The sequence below is a fragment of the Leptinotarsa decemlineata genome, unplaced genomic scaffold (assembly GCF_025532065.1).
Source record: "Leptinotarsa decemlineata unplaced genomic scaffold, Ldec_3_MD MMD2_P_RNA_scaffold_2, whole genome shotgun sequence".
Classification (NCBI taxonomy): Eukaryota; Metazoa; Arthropoda; class Insecta; order Coleoptera; family Chrysomelidae; genus Leptinotarsa; species Leptinotarsa decemlineata.
Genome location: NW_027412529.1, coordinates 28148498 through 28164363, shown reverse-complemented (window position 1 = coordinate 28164363; position 15866 = coordinate 28148498). Strand labels below are relative to the sequence as shown.

General features: G+C 34.9%; 1 protein-coding gene and 1 long non-coding RNA gene across 2 annotated transcripts in view; one reads left to right on the top strand and one right to left on the bottom strand.

Annotated features, from left to right (window-relative positions):
* The window catches only part of Oct-TyrR (Octopamine-Tyramine receptor), a 1115181-nt gene that overhangs the window by 410851 nt on the left and 688464 nt on the right, over nt 1-15866 (top strand). The gene's annotated exons all lie outside the window — the stretch shown is intronic.
* Nucleotides 1847-4343, bottom strand: LOC141487439 (uncharacterized). Its single transcript, XR_012468387.1, has 4 exons — nt 4036-4343; nt 3441-3512; nt 2478-3061; nt 1847-2417 (listed from the first exon to the last, which is right to left on the bottom strand). It is a non-coding gene; the product is annotated as an uncharacterized lncRNA (long non-coding RNA).

Here is a 15866-nt window from a genome sequence, read left to right as displayed (position 1 = left end):
AAAAAAATAATTGTATTCTAGTCGACGATTCGAATTTTATTGAATTCTTCTTCAGAGCTCAAAAAGTCGTTTTTTCGTGTTGCTGATATTAATATTTTGAAACCTATCAGAGAAAGTAGATACATATTTTAAAAATGAAAACCATTGCAACAACAAATTTTCGAGACAACATTAACACAAAACGAGATGAAACAAACAAATGGCTTTATCTTTATAATCATCATTCATGTTTCACATTGAATTTTGTTTTGAACTTACCTAATTTTTTTTCTATCATCTATAAGTGATAGATATGAGTAATCAGTTTTCAATAAAATAATGTCTTAGGTTGAACACTGCCCCAAACCACGCAGCCAAATTATGTACACTCCGAGTACACTAGCGTAACCTAACCATTCTGATCATCATCGATAATGACTATTTCAGGATCTGGAGAATCAGCTATCATAATGATTTCTGGGGGGTCGGCGAATTGATTTTGTTCAATTTCTTCATCCAAATACAGTTCCATAAGGTCAGGGCTGGGTTAATCCCGAAAGATTGGAAAACATTCATCCATTACACTAAAGTCGGAATCATTTGGGTCGTCAAATAGACCGTATTCGTCAGCGTCGAATTCGAAACCACGGTCCTTATCCAAATCAATTGTCCACACCCGTTGAATTGATAATTTCAACTTGAATGTCTCCATAAGCTGAATCCTCAGAAGAAACGAAATATGGTTCACTCGTTGAATCGGCTTCTTGTACAACCGGTGTTACTTGATTCATGATGAGGAAACAAGTGGTCTGTTACTTGCAGTGTGAAGCTGAAAACCTCCAATCTTTCGACATTGACAATGAATGGTATCACAAATCGTTGGGATATTTTGTGTCACATGGCCTCGATATATGAACACAACTTTGCGTGTCTCATGACCTTGTATTATGATCACATCATATAATCTCAGACATGACGTTTTGGTCCTCCAATCATTCGAGTTTAATATTGAATGACATCACAAGTCGCTGAGATTATTATATCTCATATGACCTTGTGTTATGAAATGTCATATATCCTCCGACATGGAGTTTTGGCCTTGGTTTTACTTGATTCATGATGAGGAAACAAGTGGTCAGTTACTTGCAATGTGGAGCTGAAAACCTCCAATCTTTCGACATTGACAATGGATAACATCACAAATCCTTGGGATATTTGTGTCATATGACCTTGATGTATGAACACAACTTTGCGTGTCTTATGATCTTGTATTATGATCATGTCATATAATCTCAGACATGAAGTTTTGAAACTCCAATCATTCGAGTTCAACATTGAATGACATCACAAGTCGCTGAGATATTTATATCTCATACGACCTTGTGTTATGAAATGTCATATACCCTCTGACATGGAGTTTCAACCCTAACGATTGACTTTGTTTTCGACAGATAACTTTTGAATATAATGAATGATAATCTCATTCTGTTTTCCGAAAAATAACCATTGATTTGACTTCATCTGAGTCATCCATCTCAATATAGGATGCAGAATTTTTTTTTTGATCTGTGGCATTGACGACATTTAATAATCAATACTACAATCATTTCAATTTTTTCAGAGATTGAAAATAACTTTCTAATTGTTACTTTTATATATTTTTTAAATAATCAGATTTGCACTTTTAGTTATGAGTAGAAAGTAACATACATAAATATTATTTGTTATTTAGAAATAAAAATGACTAATCGTTACTTTCCTTATTTATTTTTCAAAATATAAAATATACTTTTTTACATATAAATAGAAATTGCATTACATAACTTTATTTTGTTTTTTTTTAACTAAATGATTAATTGATACGTTCATTATTCATTTTTTCAAATATGAATAATCAATTTTACACTTTTAAATATGACTAGAAAGTGACATTCACATATAACTTTATTAGCAACATACAAAAAAAATATTTACAAAAGATTTATTGGGGGAGATTTCTCGACACGATTGCTCTGAATGAAAATGAAATAATACAGATATGAAAATAATAAAGAAAATATTATGATACATGAATTGCAAATGTATAGGGAGAGATAAAAAATTTTACAAGAGATGTAAGATGGAATTTTCATGTGTCTCCTTGCTGAAGATTTCCAATTGTCGAATTTTGGGAGAAAGTTTTTTCATGTGAGCAGATCTCTCTCGTTGAGCTGCTCTCATTTGTTCACATTCCACTTTGAGGGGAGAAACTTGCTCTTCCAATTCAACATTTCTTCCCTCTTCGCTCTATATTCCGTTCCGAAGCCATTGTAAACGTGATACATCTCTAGAAATTTGTCTCTCCTGGATCTCATAAATGAAAACCAATCATCTGATTTTTCGAGGTCAATCGTTGGGGGAGGCGTGCTTCCCGGGCTAACATTGTCGTATTCAGGAACCTGTGAAATGAAAGGATATGATGAACTAACATCTTGTCGCGTTTGAGTGATGATAATTACCTGTTGGAGTGATGTAGAAGGTCCTGCTATGACTTTCATCTCTCTCACTTTTATCGACTTGTCTTTATCCTTTTTCGTGTTTCGTCTTGTGTCTCCTTCTAGATGGCGACTTCGAGCTAGACTTTTTAGACTCCTTCGCCTTCTTCATTATTTTTTCATCACTCTCCATTTTTTTTCTTTTACGTCTCTCAAGGTCATCATCCGAACTGTTCTGAATGATTGAACTATGTGGAGATCCCATATCCTTCGAATATGTTTCCTCCATCTCTAATATGATACTCACAACAGTTTGTGATAAGTTCGGAAATGACTCATCAAGATTCTGGGTGTGAGTCGCCATCACATTATCAATGTTTGAAGGATTGTCATTCATCTCCACATGGTTTGGATTGAATCCATTTAAAAATGATTTAGCATTGTGCATCTGCTGAATGGAAGTCATCACCGGTTGTGGTATCTCCCCGCCTTCCTGAATGATCACGTTCTGGTGGACATTTACATCCCTGCGCTCCACTTCACACATTTCTGATCGGTTCACAGAGCTTGATGGTTTTAATAAAGCTTCTTTCAACAAAGACATGGTTCTGAAATCATAAAAAATAATAGACAATATAATATGATTAAATTTAATTAGCTAACAAAAAAGTTTTCATCTTTTCTTTTCATCACCTTGATACAAAACAGTGGAAATCTTTCAGAAAAAGCAATTTCAAAAGAGGTAACTCTATACGAAGAAGTAACTTTCAATCACAATGTACCCTTTCCAAAACGACTACTTTCAAAAAAACATTGAATTACATGAAACAAAAATTACATTCAAATCAATTACTTTCATATGAACACTGAATCACACAAAAAAAAATACTTTATAGAAAAACAAAAACCGTTCTTTACCAAAATTGATCTCATCTTAAAATATAACCTTTTCAGTTTGATATGAATAATATAGTAGGTTGTACTTACATCGAGATGAATTTTCAGCTGCTAAGATTTGAAGGCGTTGATGGAGTTGCTTCACCTGGCTGCTTTATTGAACTGAAAGAAAGGAATTAATTTCAAAAAAGAATTCCATATAACATCATCAAAATCTCAATGTCCTTTTAGAAACCTTCAAACTTGTTTCACACGTTTCAAGGTTGTATTACGTTTACATAAAAACAACTACTTTCATAGAAAACAATGAATTATATGAAAAAAACTCTGAACTGATAATTTTATATGAACACTGAATTATACAAAAAAAAAATTCAGAAACTGAAAAGAAGGAATCAATTTCAGAAAAGAATTCCATATAACATCGTCACATCTCAACTTCCTTTCAGACACATTCAAATTTTGTTCAGAATATTCAAGGTTATATTAAGTATAAATAAAAACTCCCTTTCGAAAACATCTACTTTCATGAAAATCAGTTGATTTACACAAAAAAAAAACTTTTGGAATAGATAATTTTATATGAACACTGAATTGAATACAAATTAGAAATTCAAAAAAATAAACACTCCTAAAATTATAACCCTTTCAATTCGAAATGAATAATATAGTACACTGTACTCACATTGAGATAACTTCAACTGCTAAGAATCGTTGATGATTATTGGGTTGCTTGAGTCAACTATATCACTTGACTTGACTGTGTTACTGCAAGTTAGTTCGATGGGTAAGAGATACTAAAACAGAATGATGTGTTGTCCCTTCTGGTTCTGTTCTGGTGTTTGGAAAGGTCAGCCCTTTCTGGTGGGGGGTTGAACTCGAGTCTTATGATTTGTCCCAACAATACAAAATTGAGAATGGAAGAAAAGGGTAGTAAGAGTTTATTGTTGGTAGAAACTAATTTGAGATTTCACAATTGTCCAGAGGGCAGGGTCATATAATCACAAAATTGTTAGAATTCCGTCTTTATCACCCTATACAACTTTCTGAATGTCCTAATGGACATTCCGACGGTTTCTACCTCAAATATGCCAATGCACCTCTGAACGTGCTAATGGATTTTACGGTCAGGGTTTCCTACCCGAATTTTTTTTCAAATAAACCATTCAACCTCTCGCATCCCTTCAATAAAATAATATTGTCTAGACACACTATGAAAGTTCCTGAATGGACTCTTCGAAGGTTTCTATCTCAAATATGCCAATGCACTTCTGAACGTGCTAATGGATTTTACGGTCGAGGTTTCCAACCCGAAATTTTTTCTTCAGATAACCAAACATCCTTTGACATCCCTTCAATGAAATAATGAAATTGACTAGACTACAACACCTTATAATCATAAAATATTTTCTCTCCAAAATAAACCAAACAACCTTTTGCATCCCTTCAATAAAAGTATGAAAATTATCTAGACATCAACAGCATATAATGATAAAATATTTTTTCTCCAAATAACCAAACATCTTCTCGCTTCCCTTCAATAAAATAACGAAATTGTCTAGACTTCAGAGACATATAATCATAAAAATTTTGTTTGAATATCGATATTTTCTACCCACAAAGTTACAAAACTTAGATACTAAACATCCTTTTTTCCCGCAAATGCCGAATACGCGCAATTGTCAGTTTTGGAATAAAATATAATAATTGTTTTTTTTTTGTAAATCATATACTCGCGCTAAACTAATTGTGACTCAATCACTTATGGAAATGAAATCTTAATTTTAATTTATAGTGACTCCACAAACGATTTGAACGATTCTTTTCGTCAAATATGAATTTTCCAAATTGTTAAAAGCAAAAATTAGATTTGTAAACTTCAATTACTCGATTGCTCTTCCAAAATGAAATAAGGAGATCTGGGTTTTCATCGATGGTATTGTTGGAATCTTTCATTACTTCCAAATGAATTCTCAGATTCTGTTGGGAGCTTGTTTGATAAAATTCAATATCGGAATGACTCCAAAGTAATGTTTTGGTAGTATTCGGAATCGTGAATCTTTTATCATCGTTATGCGACAGAGCGACTTTATTACACATCAAAGTATAAATATCATGTAAATCAGTTCTGAATACATTCATCTTTCGCAATATTGTTCCACCTGTTTCAACAATCCTAATGTAATCGTCAATTGAAATCCGATTTTTAATCACGGATTTTTTGGCACCTTTAGCCCTTTTAATTTCATTTGACACACTTTGGATGTGATATGCTTTTGCTCCAGTCCCATGAAAACTAATTATAGGATCATTTGGAAGTTCGTCTTTCATATTTCCAATCACCGACTTCTTAACTGACACATGGAACTTATCATCCAACGCGTTGTTGGAAGTGTCAAATTTATCAACATTCTCAATGATAAATTCATAAAAATTATCTGTCATTATTTTCAAAATCAAAGAGTCTGTGTCGGTGTAGAGAAGAGAAGAACGTGATCCGAAATGTTTTTTAATAACATCATAGAAAAAGTCGTAAATGACACTTTTCGACATATCCAATATACTAAACCCCAGATACAATGGTTTGTTGTAACAAACCTTAACTTTATCCATATGTATGACTACAAAGTCTTCTGCAATTATGGATAATGTTTTGAGATTAGGGCGAGCTTTCAGAGCGTTGGCACCCATTCCTCCCCGTATAGATTCCCAATGTGTGACAATTCGAATGTCTCTCCTGTTGTAAACATTTCCCAAAGTTTTTCCATAAATAGATTTCACATTCAATTTGAAGTATTTCTTCTCAAACTTATTGGTGGCTTCCTTTCTCAGTTTAGTATTTAAATCGATATATTTTTTCAACCATTGTGACTGATCGAATCTGAGAACCCTATGGTTTCTAATCAGTTTTAAACCATTACGAAGCGCCTGTTTCAAATTTCTATAATGAACGATATATTTATTTTTATCCTTCAAATTAAGTATGAGTTTGGCTATTTTAGACTTTGACCCAGGCGGTATGATACTTTCAACCAAAAATGGTAAGTCTGAATGTAAATCGTGCATTTCAACGGCTTGATGAATATCAACTTCAAGAATGTATCCTTGAGAATTACCATCTGGAATACTGACGATATCTAGTTCACTTATTTCATCGGAGGTCAACCATGTGAACCCTCCAAAAGGTAGTGATTGAGACATGCTATGATCATACAGATTTGTTGCATCCAAATACATGATAAATGATGAAGCTTCATTAGGATTATAATTTGGAAGGAATTGATTATTTGCAATGTGCTGTCTCTCCGAACATTGACTAACACCGCCACGAATACCATTTTGGAAAAAATGCACCATGTTTATATCAGTTAATAATTCCAACTGGATGCCTGTATATTTCAACATAGCGTCCCAAGAAAGACCTGGAGATGTGAAATAATGTGCAGGATCCAATTTATATGTACTCAAACTCATGTTTCTGAAATTTTCAAAAATATCACACAGTAATAGAACATCTGATTTCAAGTAAATATCAGAATATTCACCCAAATCATGACAATTGAATGTTTTCCATACCTGCTTCACTCTATCATATTCATTATCAGAAATATGTCTTTCATTCAGTTTGTCAAAAAAGGCCGCCTTTGATGGTATAGATGAATAATTCAATTCATCTAAAGAATCGATGAAACTGTATGGAAAAACACCTTTCTGTTTCATAAATTTATCATTTTCTGGAAAATGTTTTCTCATTTCCACAAAATGTTTCTCATCTAAACTATCGCCCAACTCTTGACGAGATGCACTCATAAATTTGAAACTATCAATGAACCTTAATTTCAAAAATACTTTTTTCATTTGCCCATTTCGATTTAATTTGTTTTCCATAAATAAATGTTTCGTGAAAGAAATATATTTCTCTTTAGTTTGAGCGATGACGTCAACTTTACTTTTATTGGTGCATAAATCTTTTATGAACAAGTGACAGTCATACCCACTGAGATTATGGAAAATGATCGGAATGAAATTGGGCAATTTGAAATTGAGATTACATATAGAATGTGTTGCTCCAGTTCTTTTTTTTCCTGTCAAATGACAATGATCGTGAATTTTAATGTCATTCTCTTCGAATGTCTCTCCACATATAGCACATGTAGTGGCATTATTGAAATCATTTTCTTCCTCAACAGTCAAAGGGTTCATTGGAACGATATTTTTCAAATATTTGTGATATATATTGGTGACGTCAGCCTCCAACTTTGAAATTGAATCATCAAAAGAGCACTTTATGAGATATGAGAAAGCGTATGGTTCATGAAGATAGGTTCGATTTGTGAAAGACTTAGTAGGATTTGGCCCATTTGTGTGCAGTGGTTTAAGGATTGATTCCAAATCAGCGTACACGGTGAATGGAACTCTCAACTGTTTCTCAATATTTTCAAATTTCAAAATATTCTCAGGTACGTATTCACCGAATTTATCAACTCTGAATTTCGTGGTTGGTATTGTTGTCGATATGTGATTAAAATCATTCAATTGATGTCGCAATAAACCCCGCTCATTACTAAAGTATAATAAACAACCATTACAGAAATATTTTCTATGTTCATGTGCTGATATTTGAGATGATACCAATCTCGATAAATCTTTAATCCAACAATAGTGACTGTTACCAGAATCATCACCACGCTGTTGATGTGTTTCAGAAAGGCGTGAGACCTTCCATCACTTTCACAATGGAGAAGGAAATCACAATGAATTGCCATTCTTAGACGTTTTGGTGAAGAGGACCGACACTAAGTGGGAAACATCTGTATACCGAAAACCCACTCATACGGGAAAGTATCTGAACCACGAATCCAACCACCATCAATCGACAAAAAGAGGAATCATCAAGACTCTATTAGACCGTGCTTTTGGGCTCTGTAATACAAAGGAAGGTCTCGAGAAGGAACTAGACATCATCAAAAATGATCTTCAGCTGAATGGATACTCCAAAGCGATGGTAGAAAAGACTTTGGCTAAAAGACAGCAGGAGCCTCGCAAGGAAGAGAAGCCGTCACAACCAGTGCTTGCACTTCCCTACATCAGAGGATTATCGGAGAGGATGAGAAGAATTGGTTCCAAGTACAACATTAGAACCTGTTTCAGATCCGGTAACACTATCCGTAGCAGCCTCACGAAAACCAGGCCCCCAAACGCGGACTGCGATTCCAAGAATTGCATTTACCGGATACCCTGTGAGTGAGGAAAATCCTATATTGGTGAAACCAAGAGGCCATTGAATGTTCGCATTGCCGAGCACAAGAAGCACACACAGCAAGGAGAAACCAGCAAATCAGGAATAGCAGACCATGTTTGGATCCATCAACACAACATCGAGTAGTCCCAAGCTGAGATCTTGCACAGAGAGGAACATTGGTTCAGGAGAAAATTCAAGGAAGCCGCATACATGTTGTCCAACAACGTATTCAGCCAGGCCAGCGTAGATATACGAAACATATGGAAACCCATCATCAAACGAAAAATGACCAACTCCCGCCAAAACGGTCATCTCTCACGGAATCAGTGAAGCGGGAAATGGAAAGTAGAGAAAGTGAAAGTATTTCAACGGCCTATAAAATAGTCATCTCTCGGAGGAATCAGTCCAGTCATCACCCGAAGACGATTGTAGATACCAACAATCGAAACGTCGTGAACTAACGTGACTTGGAATCTCTACACTTTTTTATTTTTTATTATTTTCTTTTTTCATTTCTCCAATTTTTATTTTTTCAATTATTATATTTTTACTTGTAGGTTATTTCACTATCATTTCATTTCAGGTTTATTGTTGCTTAATATAATTGTTTTTTTCAACTATTCTTTTTTAATTATTCTTCTTTACTTGTTTCAGGGATTTCAAATCATTTTATATAGTAGACAATGGAAGTCCGAACTAGTGAAATTCATCACGAAACATTGTCAATCACCTTCAAACAAAATTTTTGTGGCTCGAATTCCATTGCAGTTTCAGCAGATTAAAGGTCTTCTTTGGTCCAAGCCGCTTTATCGGTGGTCCTGTGATGATTTCTTGGTGCTATACTTGGAGATCCGGATTTCCTCGCTAGGTTGAAATAGTTGTTATTGTTTGTTTCTCAGTTTTCTTCACCTATCATTTTTTTTAGCCGTTGTCTGCCTTATTCCCTATACCTTTCCAAGAATATTTCTTGCATAGATTGTTATTCATCACTTCCAGAAGGATTACTTACATATTAGAGCCATATCGCCTGAAAAACAATACCAGTTAGCTCTGGTTTCTGAATACTGATTGATATTTTCGATAAATATTCTGCATAATATGAATGTTCAAATATTCGTACTGAATGGGAAAGATGTGACGACGTACCTTATATGTTTCTATCCCATCGCATAAATAAGGATTGGTAAATAGTTGAAAATAGGTTGGAGTGAATTTTTTTTAAACATTCAAATACAAGGTTAAGAGACAGCTGTTGGTTGACATCCGCCGAACTTTCGTAGTGTCGTTCCGACGAACTACACCGAACTAGTTCTACAGTTGTTCACGGGTGGAGGATTGATCGGTTACTCAAATTGTCAAGGGTTGTTTAGGGTTGCATTGCTTGAGAAGGAATTTTGATGGGTCATGGACTTGTTGATGATGTCTCAAGTGGCTGTGGAGGAATTGATAGATTTATGATGTTGTGCACAGCGCCCCCTTGGTGCTTGTAGGGTAGGTTGGACGCACTGTGGCAACAACTGGTTAGCTGTCAGATGTGGCAGTCTCTTAGTATTCGGAAGTTGGCCTTCGATGAGCTTGGTTCGGAGTTCAAACGTACCATCAGACTGATTGTAGGATATATATGGTTGTATTTGTGCCATCCTTCACGGGGATTATTTCTACAAGTCAGGATTGTATAGTGGAAGACTGATTGGTCATTTTGGTGTGGATATTTGCAGTCTGAAACTTAAGTTTTTTTGAGGATTTGTGGTCGTTACCGAACTCGTGCCAGGTGGAAGGATTTCCGAAATTAGGTATGTCTGAATCACTGTCGCATCTCTCATGTGGTCTTAGCTATGATATCACCTCTTCAATTCTACAACCTTCGTTTCTCGTCTCTAGATTCATAAGAAACAGAAGGCCCTCAGTCACTCATCAAGTCCCAGCAGGACTTCCGTGCAGAGCACCGCACACGAAGAAACCTATAGAAAACCCCTTGGCCAGGGTAAGAATTTTACCATTAAATGTGTTTTTGATGATTTTAGTAATTTCTGATTCCATCGTTATATCTCAACTGAATATTAGTATTGAAGAGAGGTTTCAACACTCATTCAATTTTCTTGATTTTTTTTACGGGTCATATGGTTATACAGGGCACCCAAAATATACTCTTGTTATCTTGCTACTTTACTTAATGAAAATATACCAGGGGTATTGATTAGTCAAATAGTCCCTATTGAATGGGGGTTGAATCTCACCTTGTTTTTATCTGATTCTGATTGAGAATTTTCTTCCGTAGGGTTTTCTTTCTTCTTTCCTTTTTTTATTTATCTTCCTGGATCTCATTTGGTGATCCATTACTGGTCCAGCTTGTCGTGCCCTACAGGGTGATATATCTTGGTGGTGCTACAGGGTGACCCATCTCCGCCGTACTACAGGGTGATCCATCTCAGCAGTACTACAAGGTGATCCACTTCCGTCGAACCACGGGGTAGCCTAACACCATATACCGGGTGGCCCAAAAGGAGCACGCAAGTTATAATTGATTTAATTTAAAATTTGTGATATACTGAGATATTTGAATAATTGTTGCCCTTATGTTTATTGATACCTGTTGATATAGTGTTTGTCTATCGTTTATTGATTAAGAGTTTGTTTATTGATACCTGATTGATATAGATATTTGTGAAACGGAAATTGAGGTTTTTTCTCCCTTTCACGATTGCTGATTGACACCGATGTGCCTACGCCTGAGCTCACGCGACGCAAACGAGTTTGTCTTACCTTCCGATACTAGTATTTACGATTTCACCTACTCAATTTTCGTGGTAGTTTTACTCGACTTATTGTAGTTTTTTTTGAGCGTCGTTACTACCGTAATTTATGGCTGATTGAATTCGTGGTTATATACACCCCGCTATTGTATTGACATTTGAATATCGCGTAGTAGTGTGAGTATCGCATTGTTGTCTTAGAAGCGTTGTTGGTTAATCCATGTAAGTTAGGATTACTGAATAAATCATATTGGGGATATTTATCTTTTATTTCCAATATTAATTGGTAAGTTATTGATATTTTGAGTTACTTAGGGTATCTGGAGGATTAAATTTACCTGGCGCCCATTAAGATCTATTTGAAATTTGCTAAGTTGTTTAACCCACTCCCGTCTCCACTGTTTAGCTTAGCCGCGGATACCCATCTGTCTTATTTGTTACCGACAGATGATTTAGTCTCCTCTTGTGGTTTGTGTGGTGAGCCCAACTGTTATGTTGATCTATTAACAACCCGGGTGTCCCCTCCAAAAAATGTCACCTCACAAACCACAATCATCTGCTGGGACTTGATGAGTGACTGAGGGCCTTCTGTTTCTTATGAATCTAGAGACGAGAAACGAAGGTTGTAGAATTGAAGAGGTGATATCATAGCTAAGACCACATGAGAGATGCGACAGTGATTCAGACATACCTAATTTCTGAAATCCTTCCACCTGGCACGAGTTCGGTAACCACCACAAATCCTCAAAAGAGCCTAACTTTTAGACTGCAAATATCCACACCAAAATGACCAATCAGTCTTCCACTATACAATCCTGACTTGTAGAAATAATCCCCGTGAAGGATGGCACAAATACAACCATATATATCCTACAATCAGTCTGATGGTACGTTTGAACTCCGAACCAAGCTCATCGAAGGCCAACTTCCGAATACTAAGAGACTGCCACATCTGACAGCTAACCAGTTGTTGCCACAGTACGTCCAACCTACCCTACAAGCACCAAGGGGGCGCTGTGCACAACATCATAAATCTATCAATTCCTCCACAGCCACTTGAGACATCATCAAGTCCATGACCCATCAAAATTCCTTCTCAAGCAATGCAACCCTAAACAACCCTTGACAATTTGAGTAACCGATCAATCCTCCACCCGTGAACAACTGTAGACCTAGTTCGTTGTAGTTCGTCGGAACGACACTACGAAAGTTCGGCGGATGTCAACCAACAGCTGTCTCTTAACCTTGTATTTGAATGTTTACAAAAAAATTCACTCCAACCTATTTTCAACTATTTACTAATCCTTATTTATGCGATGGGATAGAAACATATAAGGTAAGTCGTCACATCTTTCCCATTCAGTACGAATATTTGAACATTCATATTATGCAGAATATTTATCGAAAATATCAATCAGTATTCAGAAACCAGAGCTAACTGGTATTGTTTTTCAGGCGATATGGCTCTAATATGTGAGTAATCCTTCTGGAAGTGATGAATAACAATCTATGCAAGAAATATTCTTGGAAAGGTATAGGGAATAAGGCAGACAACGGCTAAAAAAAATGATAGGTGAAGAAAACTGAGAAACAAACAATAACAACTATTTCAACCTAGCGAGGAATTTCAGATCTCCAACGTCAATTGGCAATAGGAGAATGCGTAAGTACTTGTCAAAGCAGTTAGTCAGGGAGCATACATTTATTCTTGTACATTTCAGGTATGGTTTTCTATGGAACGGAAGATTCCCATTACTATGAGGTAAATTGAATAAAATCAACTTGTAACTGAATTACATTGTTAATATCCTTTGAATAAAAATCTTAAAAGGTAAGGTAGTGTTTTGAAAGGTCACATAGGAGCAGTATTGATCTAGTGCTAAATTGAAACGTAACACTATAACAATAGAAATATAAACAATTAAGGAGTAATGTCGCTCAGATGAGCGATATAACACCAAACAGTCCTTTTGTAATAAACTTAAAACAAATATACACAAGTGTTGAGAATTGATTGCATTAATCTAAAATAGAATAGTTTTATTGTCAGAATAGTGAAATCGATAATTAAATTAGCATTAGTTTTGGACTTACCGACAAGAAAACACCTGAACAAAAATTAAATCAGCGCGATCGCAAATGAAAAACCGCACTTTACTATCCTAAGACGAGAGCTGACTGTCTGTTTGCAACGCTGTCTGTTAGAGGTCCCCTCTCCTCGCTCTTCATGAAACGTGGTGTTTTGCTGCTCTCCTTTTTAACAGAATTACAGAGGTGGACGCCATTACCCAGTGAGCGCTATTCCCCCTCCCTCCCCTGCCTCTCACGTAGTATCTACTAGTAGTATACACTAAATTCTAAGCTATAATCACAATTAAATTGGATACTTCTTATATATCTTATACTATCTTATATATATATATATATATATATATATATATATATATATATATATATATATATATATATATATATATATGTTTCGCTTGCGTTTACGCAGCTATTTTTATCAAGTACTTTCTTGGTTTTCCTCATTTTGTCTTCAATCGAGGACCGCCTGCCCGGTACTGACGATGCCCAATAGGCTGAAACAGCTTTATACCGGTGGCTCTTAAATTGAAATCAATATGGGAATGTTCAAAAAGTACTAATCTATTTATCTTTTGATTTTCATGGAATTATTTTCCAGCAGCTTGACTGCATTAACCTTTTTCGATTATATATATATATATATATATATATATATATATATATATATATATATATATATATATATATATATATATGCATTTGTAACCTTTTTGACTCCGTATACAGTTAGGGCTTCCAACCCTCCACCAGAAGACATTCATTTACCTGAGTGTAAATGACGGTGTAAATGACGGTTTATTATTAATTTTATCACAAATATACGAGGCAAATAGAGAGGGGTAATGAAATGATGTTAATTTTTCATATAAAATATCAACATGTCAGGAGTACTCGTTGAACTCCTAACACTTCTATACCTTATTCACCTCCTTCAATAAAAAAAGTCATATTCAGCGGTACGTTCCACCTCCAGCAGGGTTGCCTCTGTTGCTTATTGAAACTCATTGCATGTTTATATGGCTCCATGCGGAGGTTTATTTTGCGATCATCCACATGCCCTTTTCATTGTGATAGGTAATACGAGTTTACCTCCTCGCAAGTTATTCCGCCTGTTTAATGTGAATATTTCACGGTAAGTAATTACCGCAATATATAAAGGTGAAAAAGAGGCAAATCCATTTGAAGAAGAATGCCATTCGTCAGCTAGTGACCAGGAGTCTTCGAATTGAACCCCTTAAAAAAAATTGTAGGGTTAAATAAACTCAGGAACAGACAAAATTTGTTTTATCATATTTTGACTGGGTTCGAATAAAAACATTCATTTGTAATTCTTACACTCAAAAATAAAATGTATTGTGAATTATACATCCTGAATTTCCACAACTATTTACTGTTACTGTTACTGTTGGTAACAAATTACTTAGTTTATTTGGAAACCTACCTTCTCCTGTACAAACAAGGCATACCTAACGGAAACATCATTTTCCATTATTATTGCAAATTTTTTCTATGCCATGAAAAAATATCACTAATAACCATACTGATTTTCTTCAGTCAAGAACTGTTCCGCTCTAGTCGAATTTGAGTAATATCTAATGGAGATTCAATGAAAATCAAATTTATATATTTTTTTCGAAATTCTTCGGGTCAAGGCGAAATGAATAATACATACTCAATTTTGTGAAAACCATTTTGATTTGCAGCAATTCAAAAATGCCCATAGAAAAACATACAGTGTGGGTCATATCGAGCTTCCATCAAAAGTTTGAGACGAAGGAGTAACGCTATCAAAAAGTGTTTCATACAAAAGTTCTGAATTTCAATGCATTCGGCTTCTCTAAAATATTGTTTAATATACAGGGCATCCAGTAAAAGCGTGGAGTTAGGTGTCTATAATCGGATGGATATATATTTCATATTCGGATTCCGTCAGAGAAGTACTTTCAAAAAATATATATACCCAACAGAACAGAAGTTATTCGAAAAATAATGTCGAAAATTCTATTTATTTATTTATTCTATTATTTATTTATTCTATTTATTTATCCGTCATCATTTTCAATGAGAAATCATTCTTATTTTATATTTGATTTACCTTTGAAAAGTGCTTTCTGAACATAAGGAGTGGCACGAGTCCATACCTAGCGATTCAAAAACATTCCTCAAAAACATACAAAACAAATTTCAAACACAATTTTATTGACAAAGTTATTCATCTCAAAGATTTCGGATGATTATTTTTTTCACTTCTTATGTTTTTCTTGTTTTCTGAAATAAACGCTGTCATGTTGACGAAGTGAACTCTTTTGTATCTCCTATGGGAATTTTCAATATTCTTTAAAATTTTTACGTTAGTAAGAGTCTCGAGAACAGTCATTTTAATAATATCCACTTTTCATATTCCCAAACGAGTTGATGATCTAGAGATCT